Raw genomic sequence first — 16,362 nt, forward strand, 5'->3', positions numbered from 1 at the left:
TTTTTTTATTATTATTTACCTACAAACAGATGTTAATAATGTCTTGTCCTCTAGATTTAGCCAATGAAAGACAGCACATCTAAAATAAAGGATGTTACTCCTTACTACATTCCTGTGTCCTATCAGTACTGTTGCTATTAGAATCAAATACATGACGTTTTACCTAAACAACAGTTTAACGAATCTCCCATACAGAAATCATACATAGCTCTAGTTCTAATAAAAGCAAACTAGATTTTAACAAGTTTAAGGACACTTATACCCTGCAGGTTTAAATTCTTAAATTTGAGTTCCCACCCCAGCAAGAAGGCCTCATCACTCCTCTGTCCTAAGTAGTTCTAAAGATGGTCTTCCATTTAGAAATGAGCTGTTTTTAATCAAGAACAGAGCCAGGACTAGGATTAGGCCTAAATTAAGGGTTAACATTTACAACTGTTGGATGGCAGGACCTAAGGCTCTTAAAAGTCATTCTTGGATTCTATTTACTAAGACTGGGAGAACAAAAAACCCTATTAAACAACAAAGAGAAAAACAAAAAACCCATAAAGCCTTATACATGACAAGAGGTACCAAAACATACCTCATAATTCACACAAACACAACAAGCATGTGGAAAATAATGCTGAACTATCCAATAAATCCATAAAGTTACAAGTATTCACACCATTTTTTTTCTTGGTTGGGTCCTATTTAAACAGCAGGAGATCATGTAAGTTTTAAATCTCTTCTTTAGTTATTAACAATAAGTCTCAAAAAAATCCTGGATAGATGCTTGAACTCTTGCTTTAAATGTTATTTACCACTTATAATTTTAGAGTTAAATCCTAAATCTTTTAACTTATAATGCAATTTTTAAACCTCTCATTACCAACCCACTACTTCTGCATACTTTTTAAATCCCACCAAATGAGACAGTATATTTACCAGAAAGTAAACACACACATCTCCTTAGGTAAACAACCAAGTGTGCATTTTACTCTCATTCAGAAATAAGCAGTCTGTGAGGACTGTGTATTTTCTTTTCTTTTTTTTTTAAATAGTAACCTTTATTTTATGGGGCTTTTTTTTTTTTAAGATTTTATTTATTTGACAGAGAGAGAGATGGGGCACAAGCAGGGGGAACAGCAGGCAGAGGGAGAGGGAGAGGGAGAGGAAGAGGGAGAAGCAGGCTCCCCACTGAGCACAGAGCCTGACGCAGGGCTCGATTCTAAGACCCTGGGATGAAGACCTGAGCCAAAGGCAGACACTTAAACAACTCAGCCACCCAGATGCCCTGAGAACTGTGTATTTTCTACTGTATATAACCTGTAGGTTTTTAATTGTATACTGAATATAAATTGTGTTATTCTAACATCACCAAATTCTTTACATTCAAGGACAATTCTCTATTATATTGCTTTTAATTAGAGGATGACATTTAAAATAAGGTAAATAATTCTGACAGAGAAAAACTCACCAATTAAAAAAAAAAAATCTAATTTAAAAAGGGCAGGGATGCCTGGGTGGCTCAGTCAGTTAAGCCACTGCCGTCGGCTCAGGTCATGATCCCAGGGTCCTGGGATTGAGTCCTGCATCAGGCTCCTTGCTCAGTGGGAGCCTGCTTCTCTTCTCTGCCTCTGCCTGCCACTCTGCCTGCTTGTGCGTGTGCTTGCTCGCTCTCTCTCGCTCTCTCTCTCTGACAAATAAATAAATAAGTAATCTTTAAAAAAAAAAAAATGGGCAAGAGGGGCACCTGGGTGGCTCAGTCGGTTAACTGTCTGCCTTCCACTCAGGTCATGATCTCAGGGTCCTGGGATCGAGGCCCGTGGCAGGCTCCCTGCTCAGTGGGGAGTCTGCTTCTCCCTCTCCCCCTGTGCTCTCTCTCTTGCTTGCTCCTCAAATAAATTTTAAAAATCTTAAAAATAAAAATAAAAATGGGTGAAGAATTTTAAGACATTTCTCTAAAGAAGATATACAAATGGGCAGTATACACAAGATGTTCAACATCAGCAGTTACAGCAGAAAGGCAAAATCAAACCAAGAGGTATCACTTCAAACCCTCTAATATGGCCATAAGAAAATAAAAAAGGAAAGTAACAAGTGTTTTTGAGTATGCAGAGAAACTGGAACTCTCACACACTGCCAGCAGGAATGTAAGATTGCGACTGTGGAAAAGTTTGGCAGTTCCTCAAAAACAAATTAAACAGAGAGTTATAAAAAGATCCAGCAATTCCACTCCTAAGTATATATTCGAGAGAAGTGAAAACATAGTTTCACGGAAAAACTTGCACGTGAATGTTCATGGCAACATTACTTTTAATAGTCAAAATGTTCATCAACTGATGAATGGATAAACAAAATATGGTATAACCATACAAAAGGATGGCTAAGAATAATCCATCCTATCAAAAAAAAAAAAAAAGGGAATGAAGTACCAATACATACTCCATTGCAGATGAAGCTTGAAAGCAATATGCTAAGTGAAAGAAACCAGTCACAAAAGACCATATATTTTATGATTCCATTTATATAAAATAACCAGAAACAGCAAATCCAAGAGATACAGAAAGACTGGTACTTGCCAGGTGCTGGGGAAGGGAGGAGGAGAGTAACTGACTGCTAAAGGATCCAGGTTTCTTTGGGGGTGATAAAAATGCTCTGCCGTTAATACAGCAGTAATGGTTCCAAACCTCGTGAATACAGTAAAAATTACTAAATTGCTAATTACTAAATTAGCACTTTTTTAAAAGGGTGAATTTCATGGTATGTGAATTATATCTCCAAAAAAAGTATTTTCTAATTTTGAAAACACAAACCTATATTATGTGAATTTTAGTTAAAACGAAATTGAAGAGAGGCGCCTGGGTGGCTTAGTCAGGTGTGGAACTCTTGATCTCCTCTCCGGCCTTGATCTCAAGGTCTTGAGTTCCGGCCCTGTGTTGGGCTCCATGGTGGATGTGGAGCCTACTTCAAAAAACAAACAACACACCAAAAACCTCAAACAAACAAATGGAAGAGCACTCTGCATACCTGCTCCTGGGCTCTTGTGTCAGTGTATCCTTCCACCATGGCAGTGGCAGGCCGCCACCACCACCAGGCCCACCAGTGAAACAACCAGATTGTCACCAAGTTCTGGGAGGTCATCAGACTAGCAGGGCAGTGACATTACAGGCACTTACCACCACGACAGCGACCTGCAGCTGGAGTGGATAAACCTGTACTACAACCAGGCCAATGGTGGCAAGTACACTTCCCTCGCTGTGCTCATGGGCCTGGAGCTGGGCACCATAGACTGTGTGCACTTGGGACACTTTGGGCAAATCTTCAGTCCAGACAACTTTGTCTTACGTCAAAGTGGTGCTGGGAACTCCTGGGCCAAGGCACACTACACAGAAGGTACAGGGCTGGTCGCCTGGGTGCTGGATATAATGAGGAAGAAAGCTGAAAGCTGTGACTGAGTACAAGGCTTCCAGCGAACCCACTCCCTGGGTTGAGGGCCTGGGTCTGGGATGGGTACCCTCCTCATCCGCAAGATCTAGGAGGAGTACTGAGACAGGATCATGAACACATTCAGTGTGTGGTGCTCTTGTCCAAGGTGTCAGACACAGTGGTAGAACCCTACAAGGTCACCCTCCCAGTCCAACAGCTGGTTTAAAAAAAAAAAAAACACAGATGAAACCTACTGCATTGATAATGAGACCCCATAACATCTGCTTCAGAACCCTAAAATCGACCGCACCCACCAATGGGGACCTCAACTGCCTGGTGTCAGCCATCATGAATGGGGTCACCACCTGCCTGGGCTTTCCTGGCCAGCTCAATGCTGACCTGTTCAAGCTAGCTGTCAACATGGTCCTCTTTCCTCACCTGCACTTCTTCATGCCCAGCTTCGCCCCAATGACCAGTGGAGATAGCCACAGTACTAGGCTCTGATGGTGCCAGACCTCACCCAGCAGCTATGTGATGACAAGAATAAGATGGCAGCCTGTGACCCCTGCCACAGCCACTCCCTGACTGTGGCCCCAGGGTCCGACGGCTCCATGAAGGTGGATGAACAGATTTTTTAACATCTCAAACAAGAAGAACAGCAACTTGGTGGAGTGTATCCCCAACCACAGAAGAACAGCTGGGACATCCCACCCTGGGAGCATGTCTGCCACCTTCATCAGCAATAGCACGGCCACTCAGGAGCTGTTCAAGCATATCTCAGAGCAGTTCACAGCCAAGCTCTGGTGGAAGCCCTCCCTGCACTGGTATACAGGCAAGGGCATGGACGAGATGGACTTCACCAAGGCTGAGAGCAACAAAAATGACCTGGTGTCTGACTACCAGCAGGACCAGGACACCACAGCCGAGGAGGAGGGTGAGTCTGAGCAGGAGGCAGAGGAAGAGGTGGCCTAGAGCTGCCAGCCAGTAAAGCACAGAAGCTGTGTGAGCTCTTTAGCCATGTCTCTGTGCACACTTGCTCTTGTTCCTATTGTGACATTGCACACTCTGCAAGACGCCACCTTTAAAGCATTTTTATGAGGGGTGGGGGAACCCTGAAAATTTACTGCTCCAAATCATCATTCTCTTGCTAAATCAATGTCTATGCCCCTTAATGTGAGAGAATGGTCTTCATCCCACCAGTATCCTCAGGGCTTACCATGGAACACATACTTGCAAATGGACAAAAATAAGGAAAAATAACACACTGAATTACAAACTAATTCCAGTAAAAAAAAAAAAAAATCCTTCATATTCTCCCCTACTGATGAGAAAAATATTAGGATCCAGAAATCAAAATAGTTTGGCTAACGACCTATTTTAAAAGCTGAGCATAAGCACATTAATTTAAATTTTTCCACTTCAAGAGCTTCCCTAAAGATAATTTTAAAAATAAACCATCAGAATTAGACTTTCCCCAACAATATGTCTCATGTCAGAAGAAAAAATTAAATGCAAATCCTCTTAATAGCAAAATGAAAACATGATTAAAAGTCAAAATTCACCAAAGCAAAAGAAATCAGAATGATGCCTTAAAAAGTCAATGCAGTAACAGATGAAAACTCTAATACCACAGCAAATCCCCTTAGAAAAGGCCATCAGTTTATAAAGCTTTTTCAAGATTTTTGTGGTTACCACAGGTAACCACATAAATACAATTGATGAATAAAATTTGGTTTGGAAGGAGAAAAATACTTGTAGTATTTATTTTAATCCTTAGAAATGAGAGCAAATGCTATAAACTATGATTACCAACCTGATGTGTTTTCTTATTTCTTCACCTGAGATCCAAGTAACAAGGAATACCATCCAGAGAGAAAAGAGGAAGGCAAGATAGTAGCCACTCATCTCCAACTTCAATTTTCCTAAGCCAAGGTGCTCAGAGAAATCACTCCACCACAGATAAACTAAATGAGCCAACCATGGCTATGAGAGCAGCACTGTGAGATTTTTGGGTGGGACCAGAAAACTGTCATCAACCTGCCAACCCCCGGGGATCCATGCCCTATGTTCAAGTATTTCCACCACTGACAGCTTCACCAAGACAGCGTCAAGTAAACGATGCCTAGTGTTTTCTAGCACTTAACTTTTTCAAAATCTATAACCAAGAGCCTTCAAAGTTAATGATAAGCCCCACCCTCCCTAGGCTTCATAATTTTATAAAGATTGGGGAAATAAGAGGGGTAATCATTCAACGTTTTCAGATAGGTCTTTCTGCCTCTGAACGTACCTTTTGAGAAGCAGCAACTATTCACTAACCGATCCATGTCCTCAGTAACATTCTGAGTGAGTCCTACCTCTTCTCCACTTCGTGATTCCTTAAGAAAACTCAGATTTCAGAGCTCTAAGGCCTACTTGGAGAAGTAATTAAAAGTCCTAGCAAAGACAAGTTGAAATGGACAGTAAGCACTTGGCTTGTTCTGCCTCCTTTTAACAGGATGGTAGAAACCATTTATCTTTTGTTCAGAGAATAAACATAAAAATAGTAGCTAGACAGACTCACTTTTAAATAATTTATATATATAAAATCTAGTCCATAATTTAAATACAAGAGTGGTAAATATTGTTTGCGTTTTTTTTTTTTTAAACCCTGTATGTTGTATTCATCTAAGATATGTTAAAGCTATAAAATACCAACATGGAAGCAAAAACAACCTCCTAATTATTCACCATTTAAAATGCTATATTAAGCAATGCTTTCTGGGGAAATAAAAAAAAAAGGAAGTTGTCCCAACAGAACATGGGCTACAACTGGTATCATCTCATCAAGGATTCTTTTAGACTTCAAGAACAAGTCCAATTTCCAGACTTGGCATAAAGAACAGTTCTAGCCTCTACTAAGATTTTACACACACACATATACTTAATACATATACACGTGTGTATATAAAAATGTATCTATTAAGATATACACATTAAGGATATATATAACACACATACATATGTCTCCCCAAATCCTAACTTGTAGAACAATTATGTAAGGTAATATTAAAATTACAAAAGAACTCAACCCTTTTAAATCAGTCCAATGCGAAGTTATTATTAAAACTACATGCCTATCAGGGTGCCTGGGTGGCTCAGTTGGTTAAGCGACCAACTCTTGGTTCCGGCTCAGGTCGTGACCTCGGCATCATGGGTTCAAGCCCCACATCGGGCTTCATGCTCAGCGTGGAGTCTGCTTGAGATTCTCTCTCTCTCACTGCTCATGCTTTCACACTCTTCCTCTTTCTCTCAAAAACAAAAACAACCCCAAAAAACAAAAACCTACATGCCTATCTAGTAATATATTTAGAATAGTTTGATTTGTACAACTTTTCTGTAAAACAGCTAAACCACACGGAGTACTTAAACTGTAAACACAATTGGGACACCTGGCTGGCTCAGTTCATAAGAGTATGAGACTCCTGATCTCAGTCAGGGTTGTGAGTTTGAGCCACACAATGGGTGTAGAGATTACTTAAATAAACTTTTTTTTTTTTTTTTAGAGATTTTATTTATTATCAGAGAGAGAGAGAGGGAGAGAGTACAAGCAGGGGGAACAGCAGGCAGAAGGAGAAGCCGGCTCCCTGCCAAGCAAGGAGCCGGATGTGGGACTCGATCCCAGGACCCTAGGATCATGACCTGAGCCAAAGGCAGACGCCTAACTGACTGAGCCACCCAGGTGCCCCTAAACTTAAAAAATAAATAAATAAATAAAATGTAAACACTATTAATGTAGATATATAACCTAGAGGAGTATAATCAAATGTAAATATATTGTGATTCAAGCTTTCCATTCTTTCCATTGACTTTTCTTCTGCCATAGCCCACAACTTTTCTCAGAGATAGTCAGAAATTTGAATATTTCATTCAAAAAAATTTTATCAGGCACTAACACATGCCAGCATGATGTCAATTTTTGATTATTTTTCCTTTAATGCTCTTAAAAGAACATTTCCATTTTTTCCATCAACTGGAAGACTGGTTGTTAGCAGAAGCCATAATACTACTATTTAGGCTGATGACTTTGGATATTAAAAAGTTAATTTGATATTTATTAAATGTTGCTTTATGTACAATTATTAAGATCAAGATCTATCAACAAGGAAAAATAACTGTTTCATTAACTGTTGACAGAAGCACTATTCTTATATACCATTATAATAAATTAACAAAAGAAGTCATTTCTTAGGTATAGTAACTGGTTTCTTCCAAGCTGTACTTGTTTTGTGTATGTCAATATTCTCTACCCTATGATTATCTTCGTGCTTGGGTCATCCCAGGGGACAGCATATTTTTATCAGCAATTTCCTACAAAAGTAGGAGATACCCATCTTTCTGCTATTCTTCAAGAGTAGACAATCAGGGACGCCTGGGTGGCTCAGTCGGTTAAGCGCTGCCTTTGGCTCAGGTCACCAGGATTCTGGATCCAGTCCTATATTGGACTTCTTTTTTTAAAGATTTTTTTTATTTTTTATTTTTTCATCTGACAGAGAGAGATCATAAATAGGCAGAGAGGCAGGCAGAGAGAGGGGGGGAAGCAGGCTCCCTGCCGAGCAGAGAGCCAGATGCGGGGCTCCATCCCAGGACGCTGGGATCAGGACCCAAGCCAAAGGCAGAGGCCTCAACCCACTGAGCCACCTAGGTGCCCCCCACATGGGACTTCTTGCTCAGCGGGGAGCCTGCTTCTCCCCTCTGCCTGCTCTCCTGTTCTGCCTGCAGCTCTCTGTGCTTCTGCTCTCTGACAAATAAATAAAATCTTAAAAAAAAAAAAAAGTAGACTATCAGTTTCTTCCTTTATGGTTAGCTGTTTTATGTCCAAGGACATGAAGATGTCCACCAACACATGCTTCTCATATTAAGAACTTCGACGCCATTAAGATAATGAACACAACTTAGAGTGGGGAAAAGATACATTTTTCAGACTAAAGACTCATAACCAGCATATATAAAGAACTTCTTTAAAAAAAACCAGTAAGGAAAAAGGGGGAAAAAAGAAAAAGGAAACCACTTGACTGAAACATAGGCAGAAGACCTGAATAGACATTTCACAAAATAAGTTACCAGATGGCCAATAAACTTATTAAAAAGGGCTCCATTTCATTAGTCAGCACAGAGATGCAAACTAAAACCACAGATAATATTTTAAAAGCAGAAAATACCGGGGCGCCTGGGTGGCTCAGTGGGTTAAAGCCTCTGCCTTCGGCTCAGGTCATGATCCCAGGTCCCAGGATCCAGCCCCGCATTGGCTCTCTGCTCAGCGGGAGGCCTGCTTCCTCCTCTCTCTCTGCCTATCTGTGATCTCTGTCTGTCAAATAAACAAATAAAATCTTTAAAAAAAAAAAAAAAAAGGCAGAAAATACCAAATGCTGATGAAGGTATATAATGACAAGAACTCTCAAACTAGAATTGTATATTTCTGCAACCACTTTATTTTTTTAAAGATTTTATTCATTTAGTTGACAGAGGGATATAGCAAGAGAAGGAACACAAGCGGGGGCGGGGGGGGAGAGGAAGAAGGAAGCCTCCTGCCAAGCAGGGAGCCCAATGTGGGGCTCAACCCTAGGACCCTGGGACCATGACCCGAGCCGAAGGCAGACGCTTAACAAATGAGCCACCCAGGTGCACCATGTACAACCACTTTAGAAAACTGCTCAGCATTTATTAAAGATGAATTTATAAATACTCTATGACCCCACAATTCCATTCTAGTTACACAGCCAACAGAAACACATATGTTCACCAAAAGACACACCAGGATGTTTAAAGCAACACTATTAATTAAACTGGAAACTACCTAAATGCCCATCAACAACAGTAGAATGAATAACTAATTTTGTGATATCTCCATATGATAGATTACTACACAGCAATGAGAATAAATAAACTACAACAACATACAATGCATGGGTGAATCTCACCAAAAAAATGCTGAGCAGAAGAAGCCAGAAACAAGAGCATTTACTGTATGATTATATTTATACAAAGATCAAAGCCAGATGAACCTCATATGCCAGTCAGTGGTTATGCAGGGGAAGGGATAACTGGAAGGGCAGCTGAAGGGGGCTTTTCTGAGTGCTGGTCATGTTGTTTCTTGACCTGGGTACTAGTCAGAAGTGCATGTCCAACTTTTGAATATTCACTAAGCTGTGCATCTATGATTTTTGTTGGTTCTGTACATAAATTACACTTCACTAACAATTCAGGAAGAGGAGAAAAGGAGACTGGAAGAGTATTGGTGATGCACAGGGACGTTTGCATGCTGCATCGCTGTCTTCACCTCAGCACGCAACAGTGAGTGGCCCAGCAGGTTACCTTATTAGCATGTGCTGACTCAAGCAGGAATGAAGGTGTAGCTTTAACAGAAATCTACCTGAAGAAACGGGTGGCTTATCTTAATGCTGTCTTAACCTACCAGTTCACAATTACCTCGAGTATTCACCTAACTTTACAAATCACCAAATCCCTGTACAGGCAAGGCATGTAGCCCCATGCAGGTGAGTGCCGACTCTGTGGGATAGTGATGAGGGTCCATGAGTGAGCGTTAGCAGCAGGTGGCATCCCTAGGACTACTTAACACCAAGAATACATCAACATGAAGAAAACGGATGAGAAACTAGGCTTTACAAAGCAACAGAAACAAAGCTTACTCTTTCTTACTGACTGGGCCGAAAGCAAGGTGGGGTGAGAAACCACCCCCCCAGCAAAAAAAAACAAAAACCAACTTTCAGAAGACTGCTGTGACCTGATTATAAACTCATAGTTACTTGATTTATGAGCAGGCTTTATAAACTTATGTATTACATGTATTCCTTGTGTATATATCATGTATTTCATAACAAAAATTAAAAGAACATTATGATTCTATAATTACCAATTTTCAAATAAATGGCAACAAAAGCTTAAGAAGCACAAAGGAGGAAACAGACATCTTCAACCTTTATCTCCTGAGGAACAACAAACATTTAACATTTAGTATTCAACCTGTAACACTTAGCATAGTACACTAGGTATAAATAGGTGTTCAATAAAGCTGGTACATATGAAGGAAAATTAGTGTTTTTTTTAAGATTTTATTTATTTATTTGACAGACAGAGATCACAAGTAGGCAGAGAAGCAGGCAGAGAGAGAGGAGGAAGCAGGCTCCCTGCTGAGCAGAGAGCCCGATGTGGGGCTCCATCCCAGGTCACTGGGATCATGACCTGAGCCAAAGGCAGAGGCTTGAACCCACTGAGCCACCCAGGCGCCTCGGAAAATTAGTATTTTAATCACACCGTAATTCCTTGAATGTTTTTTTTTTCTTCTAAAAACAACCAAATGGGGGCACCTGGGTGGTTTAGTTGGTTGCGTGTCTCCCTTTGGCTTGGGTCGTGGTCCCATTGTCCTGGGATCAAGCCCTGGGTTGGACTCCTTGTTCAGTGGAGAATCTGCTTCTCCCTCTCCTTCTGTAATCCCCCCACCCTGCCATGCTCTCTTTCTCTCTCAAATGGAGAAATAAAATCTTAAAGGAAAAAAAAAGTTAAAAATAAATAAAAACAACCAAATAGTATATCCAAGAAATGGCATAGTCTACATTAAAAACCCAGTAAAGTCAATGTCCAGATACCAAAAGTGAAAGACATGCCTAGAAGCCAGGAACAAGCACAGACTACAGATTGCTTGGCTCTGCTAGCCCCATGAGCAACCACAGCTCCCTCAGGCTGAGAAGTTCCAAAAGCTATGCCTGCTTATTACTATATTATTATTAGGCCTGGAGTAGAGCAAACTACGGTAGAGATTATGGACGGGAAAAGGTATTCAAGTGAATCTTCCTTAACTTGGGTTTGATCATGAAGTCCCCTTCTCCCTCAAAAACAATGTGAGCTAAGAAAGAGAGATGCATTAAGCATCTCGTATCTTTCCCTCCATCCCACCATCACAGAATGTTCCATTATACAAGTGTTTAACTGCTAGATTAATTTAACATCACTCAATGAACAAGTAAAGCCATGACTGGTATGGGATAAAGGACTCAACAGTAAAGGTGACTGGTGTTTTTAACCTAAGTCTGTAGTTTACCAAAGAAAAGACAATCAAAAGAATTAAATGCAATTTTAATTCTTCACTTAAAGATTAAACACACACAATTACTTCTTATCCCTTCCAAAGCCATCTTAAATGTAAATGTCAGTACGGGGTTTTTTGTTTTTTGTTTTTCAGATTTTATTTATTTATTTGAGAGCAAGTGAATGAGAGAGACCAAGCCCCGGGGCAGGGGAGGGGATAGAGGGAGAAACAGACTCCCCAATGAGCAGAGACCCCCCGACATGGGACCAGATCCGGGGACTCTGGGATCATGACCTGAGCGGAAGGTAAACGCTTAACTGACTGAGCACCCAGGTTTTTATTTTTAAGGCAAAAAAACTACAGAGCCAAGCACCAGGAAAGGAAGCAGCAGTAAAATCCTGAAAGCCAGGAACAGGATGACAGGTGTCAACTACCAGAGCTGACCCAAGAAAACTGAAGCCTGAACCAGAAAGCAGCAACGCAACCTGTTTTGCCCTATATCCTCAAAAGGCTCAAGTGGTAGCAGCAGGTACTGGTAAAGTAAAAATGACAATTAGATTTAAAAGCAGAAAGGTTGCTGATGTAGCCAGAAACACACAGCTCCTAAGATCCCCATCAGAGGACTAGAGATTTATTCTCTGGAGAGTGTAAAACAGAGTTTTGGGCTGGAGACATGGAGTTTAGGAGAAAGGGTAGCATATCAGAAATGAGTGATTAAGAGAGAGGTTTATCGGGGCACCTGGGTGGCTCAGGTCGTGATCCCAGGATCCTGGAATGAGCCCCACATCAGGCTCTCTGCTCAGCAGGCAGTCTGCTCTTACCACCCCCCTAACCCCCTGCTGCCTGTCTCTCTGCCTACTTGCGATCTCGGTCTGTCAAATAAATAAAATCTTAAAAAAAAAAAAAAAAGACTGAAAGACTGTACACGACTGACCTGCCTGGGTGGCTCAGTTGGTTAATTGTCTGCCTTCAGCTCAGGTCATGATCCAGCCCCGCATCTAACCCACATCGGGCTCCCTCCCTCAGTGGAGGAGGGGCTGCTTCTCCCTCTGCCATTCCCCCCTGGTTTGTACTCTCTGGCTCTCTGTCCAATAAATAAATAAAATCTTAAAAAAAAAAAAGAGAGAGAGAGAGAGAGAGAGAGGTTTATGTACTCCATTTTGAGATCTCCCAGCCTTCTTCCTCCTATTCAGCTTCCTTCTTACCAGCAGCCAGGCCTATTCTCTGGGGGAAATGGAGCAACCCAAGAGAAGAGACCTAAAGACATTGTCACTCAAAGCAACAGCCTAGTCAGGTTCAACAAGAAACTCCATCAAGCATACTGAGCTTCCGAACTGCTTTACTGATTATGCACTCTGAACCAAGCAGGTGAAGACCACCACACACCTAATGAAAGCTTCTAACAGTCGCAAAAGACCGAAACAAAGAGAATACATGCAATGTGGAGGAAACAAGTAGGCAGGAGGATGAAAACTTAGAAGGAAAAAGTTTTCAATAATTTCAGAGAAGAGAGAAAAACATCAGAACCATGAAACAAGGATGGTGTGCTATAAAGAAAAAAAGAGAAGGGGAGATTAGAGTTTTTGAACATTAAAACTAACAGATTAAAATTTTAACAAAGAGCTAGAATCTAATATTGAGAAATCTCGGGGCGCCTGGCTGGCTCAGTCAGAAGAGCACAGAACTCTTAATCTAAGGGTCATAAATTTGAGCACCCGTTAGGCAGAGATTATGTAAATAAAGTTTTTTTAAAAAGATTTAAAATTGAGAAATCTCATAGAAAGTAGAAAAAAAAAGATGAAAAATATGAGGCTAAAAAACATTTTAAAGAATCAGTACAAGTAGGTACTAGATCCAAAGAGGGGAAAAAAAAAAAAAACAAAGCAGAGAAAAATCAAACAAAAACTTTATTTTTTCTTTTCAAATTTTTATTTACGTTCTAGTTAGTAAATATATAGTGCATTGTTGGTTTCAGGAGTAGAAATGAGTGATTCATCACTTACATATAACAACCAGTAGTTCTCATAAGTGCCCTCCTTAATGTCCATCCCTCCCCTCACTTACCTCCCTCAATCACCCCTCAGTTTGTTCTCTTATCATTAAAAATCTCTTACCGTTTCAAAAAAAAAAAAAAAAAAGGATTCTCTTACAATTTCTCTCCTCCCCACATATGTTCATCTCTTTTATTTCTTAAACTCCACATATGAGTGCAATCATACTGTATCTGTCTTTCTCTGACTGACTTATTTCGCTTAGCATAATACACTCTAGTTCCATTGATGTCTTCGCAAATGGCAAGATTTCATTCTTTCTGATGCTTGAGTAATACTGCATTGTGTGTGTACACCACACCTTCTTTATCCATTCATCAGTCAATGGGACATCTGGGCTCTTTCCATAATATGGAAATAAAAACTTTTTTTTTAAAGACTTTATTTATATGACAGACAGAGATCACAAGTAGACAGAGAGGCAGGAAGGGGAAGGGGAGAGAGCAGAGAGCCTGATGCTGCGTTTGATCCCAGGACCCCGGGATCGTGATCTGAGCCGAAGGCAGAGGCTTAACCCACTGTGCCACCCAGGCACCTGGAAACAAAAACTTTTTAAATTTACTAGAACTGATGGATATAGGCGTCCAGACCAAAAGGACTCTCTGAATGCCTGGCACAATGGATGAAAGTAATCTCAAGATACAACACAGTGAAATGTAGGAATAGTAGCAGGAACAAAAAGAAGCTCCTAAAAACTTCCAAGCGTATGAGACAGAGGGCTACAAAAAGCAGACCCCATCTGAAGAATCAGACAAAACTGGATTCATGTTCTAAGAGCAAAACAGTGGAACTTAGAAGGCAATGGAGTAAATGCCTTCAAAATTCTAAAGGAAAATGTTTCTGGACCAAAAGTCTAAGTGAGAAGGTAACAGAGTCTTCACTATGGTGACTGCTGTGAAGTGTGTACACCTGGTGATTCACAGACCTGAACCCCTGGGGCCAATAATACATTATATGTTAATAAAAAAAATAAAAAACTTAAAAAAAAAAAAAGAGTCTTCAATGTACAAAGTCTCAAAAAACAGAGGCAGGGGGTTTAACTTCCCATGTATTCTTCCTCAGAAGGATACTGAAGGCTGTGTTCTAGGAATATGAGGCAATAAACCAAGAGAGAAAACTGAATCAAAGAAAGGGGCTTCAATTAAAAACCCTGGGAAAGGAAACCCCCAGGATGATAGCTGAATAGCAGACCTTGGGAGCAATCTTCTAAAATGGGTCAAAAGGCCAGGAAAGACCCCTTCCCACCCTCGATGATATCAATAAAATACCTGATATATCTGAATATATTAAAAAAAACTATGAGGTAGTATTAGTTTTAAGAGCCTGAGGATGAATTGGTGCTACTAGCAATATATGATATGTACACAGAAATTAAGTAAACAAAAAATAATTACTTTTTAAAATTTATATTAATTCCAGTACAGTTAACATACAGTGTAATATTAGTTTCAGGTGACAATATAGTGACTCAACACTTCCATACATGACCCCGTACTTGTCACAGTGCATGCCTTAATCCCCATCACCTATTTTACCTAATTCCCTACCCTCAAAATAATTATTAACTTCAGGGAAAATAAAGTACAATTAAGGCAAGGACAAGAAACCACAGGACACCAAATATCTTAGCTGTGAACAGTATTTATTACTTTCAATTTCTATAAATCCTGAATATTGATCTAACCACATAACAGATACAATAATATCAGAAAAGTGAAGAGACAGGAAGTAGGAGTATATGCAGCTAGGGTAGGGAGGTAAAAGACAAATCCTTACACCCCACAGTGGTAAAGTCAATTTTTTTTCAACAACGAAAACTGAAAAATCAAGACATAGCACACTATAAAATGTTCTTTTGCTACAAGGATAACAACAAAAAAGCAAAAGAAACAGCTAAAAGAGCTAAGAAGCAGGCAAGTAAACAGGGGACTACTGTTTTTAGTAATAAGCCTGTAAGATTTATTTGACTCTAACCTATATGCATGTATAATTTTGATATAAAAACTGAATTACAAATTAAAAATAATAAAACCTGATTACAAAATGTGTCATAAAAGAGGAATCTCACTGTGCTCAGGGGAAACTGACCCAACTGGAGGGGGGAGGTTACTGAAACTCCCCTTAGGACAGACTACCTAAACTAAGAAGGGGGGAGGGAGGAGGGAGAGAGCATTCCACGGAGAGGAGAGAGGGAGACAAGGCCTCCAGACCAGAGAGGGTGATATGCTCTAGGCCCTGGCCCTGACACGTTTCCCACTGGAAACAAGTCATAAGAGTTCACCCTTCCCCCCAAATCCTTGTCTCCCTCACTATCTTGCTCATCCTTCAAGGCCAAGCTATTCATCTTCTCAAAAGCTTCCTACCTGGAACCAGGTGAGCTCTTCCATCTTAAAATTATGTCTTTTCAATTACCATATGATTGGGATGCCTGGGTGGTTCGGTTGGTTAGGCAGCTGCCTTTGGCTCAGGTCATGATCCCAGGGTTCTGGGATCGAATGCCGCCATCCGGCTACTTTCTCCGCAGGGAGCCTGCTTCTCTCTCTGCCTCTGCCTGCCACTCTGCCTGTGTGCTCTCTCTCTCTCTGACAAATAAATAAATAAAATCTTAAAAAAAAATTATCATATGATCTCCTAATATGAGGAATTTGAGAGGCAGAGTGGGGGTTTTAGGGGGTAGGGAAGGAAAAAAAAAAACAAGATGGGATCAGGAGGGAGAGAAACCATAAGAGACTCTTAATCTCACAAAGAGATTAAGAGACTCTTAATCTCACAAAACAAACAGAGGGTTGGAGGTGGGGATAGGGAGAGGGTGGTTGGGTT

The 16,362-nt window shown here is 40.5% G+C and overlaps 1 protein-coding gene and 1 pseudogene across 3 annotated transcripts in view; one reads left to right on the forward strand and one right to left on the reverse strand.

Annotated features, from left to right (window-relative positions):
• The window catches only part of NDFIP1 (Nedd4 family interacting protein 1), a 74,018-nt gene that overhangs the window by 25,310 nt on the left and 32,346 nt on the right, over positions 1 to 16,362 (reverse strand). The window lies entirely within an intron of this gene.
• Positions 3,098 to 4,380, forward strand: LOC116859177 (annotated as a pseudogene).

The sequence above is a fragment of the Lontra canadensis genome, unplaced genomic scaffold, assembly GCF_010015895.1.
Source record: "Lontra canadensis isolate GAN:19392208 unplaced genomic scaffold, GSC_riverotter_1.0 scaffold149, whole genome shotgun sequence".
NCBI lineage: Eukaryota > Metazoa > Chordata > Mammalia > Carnivora > Mustelidae > Lontra > Lontra canadensis.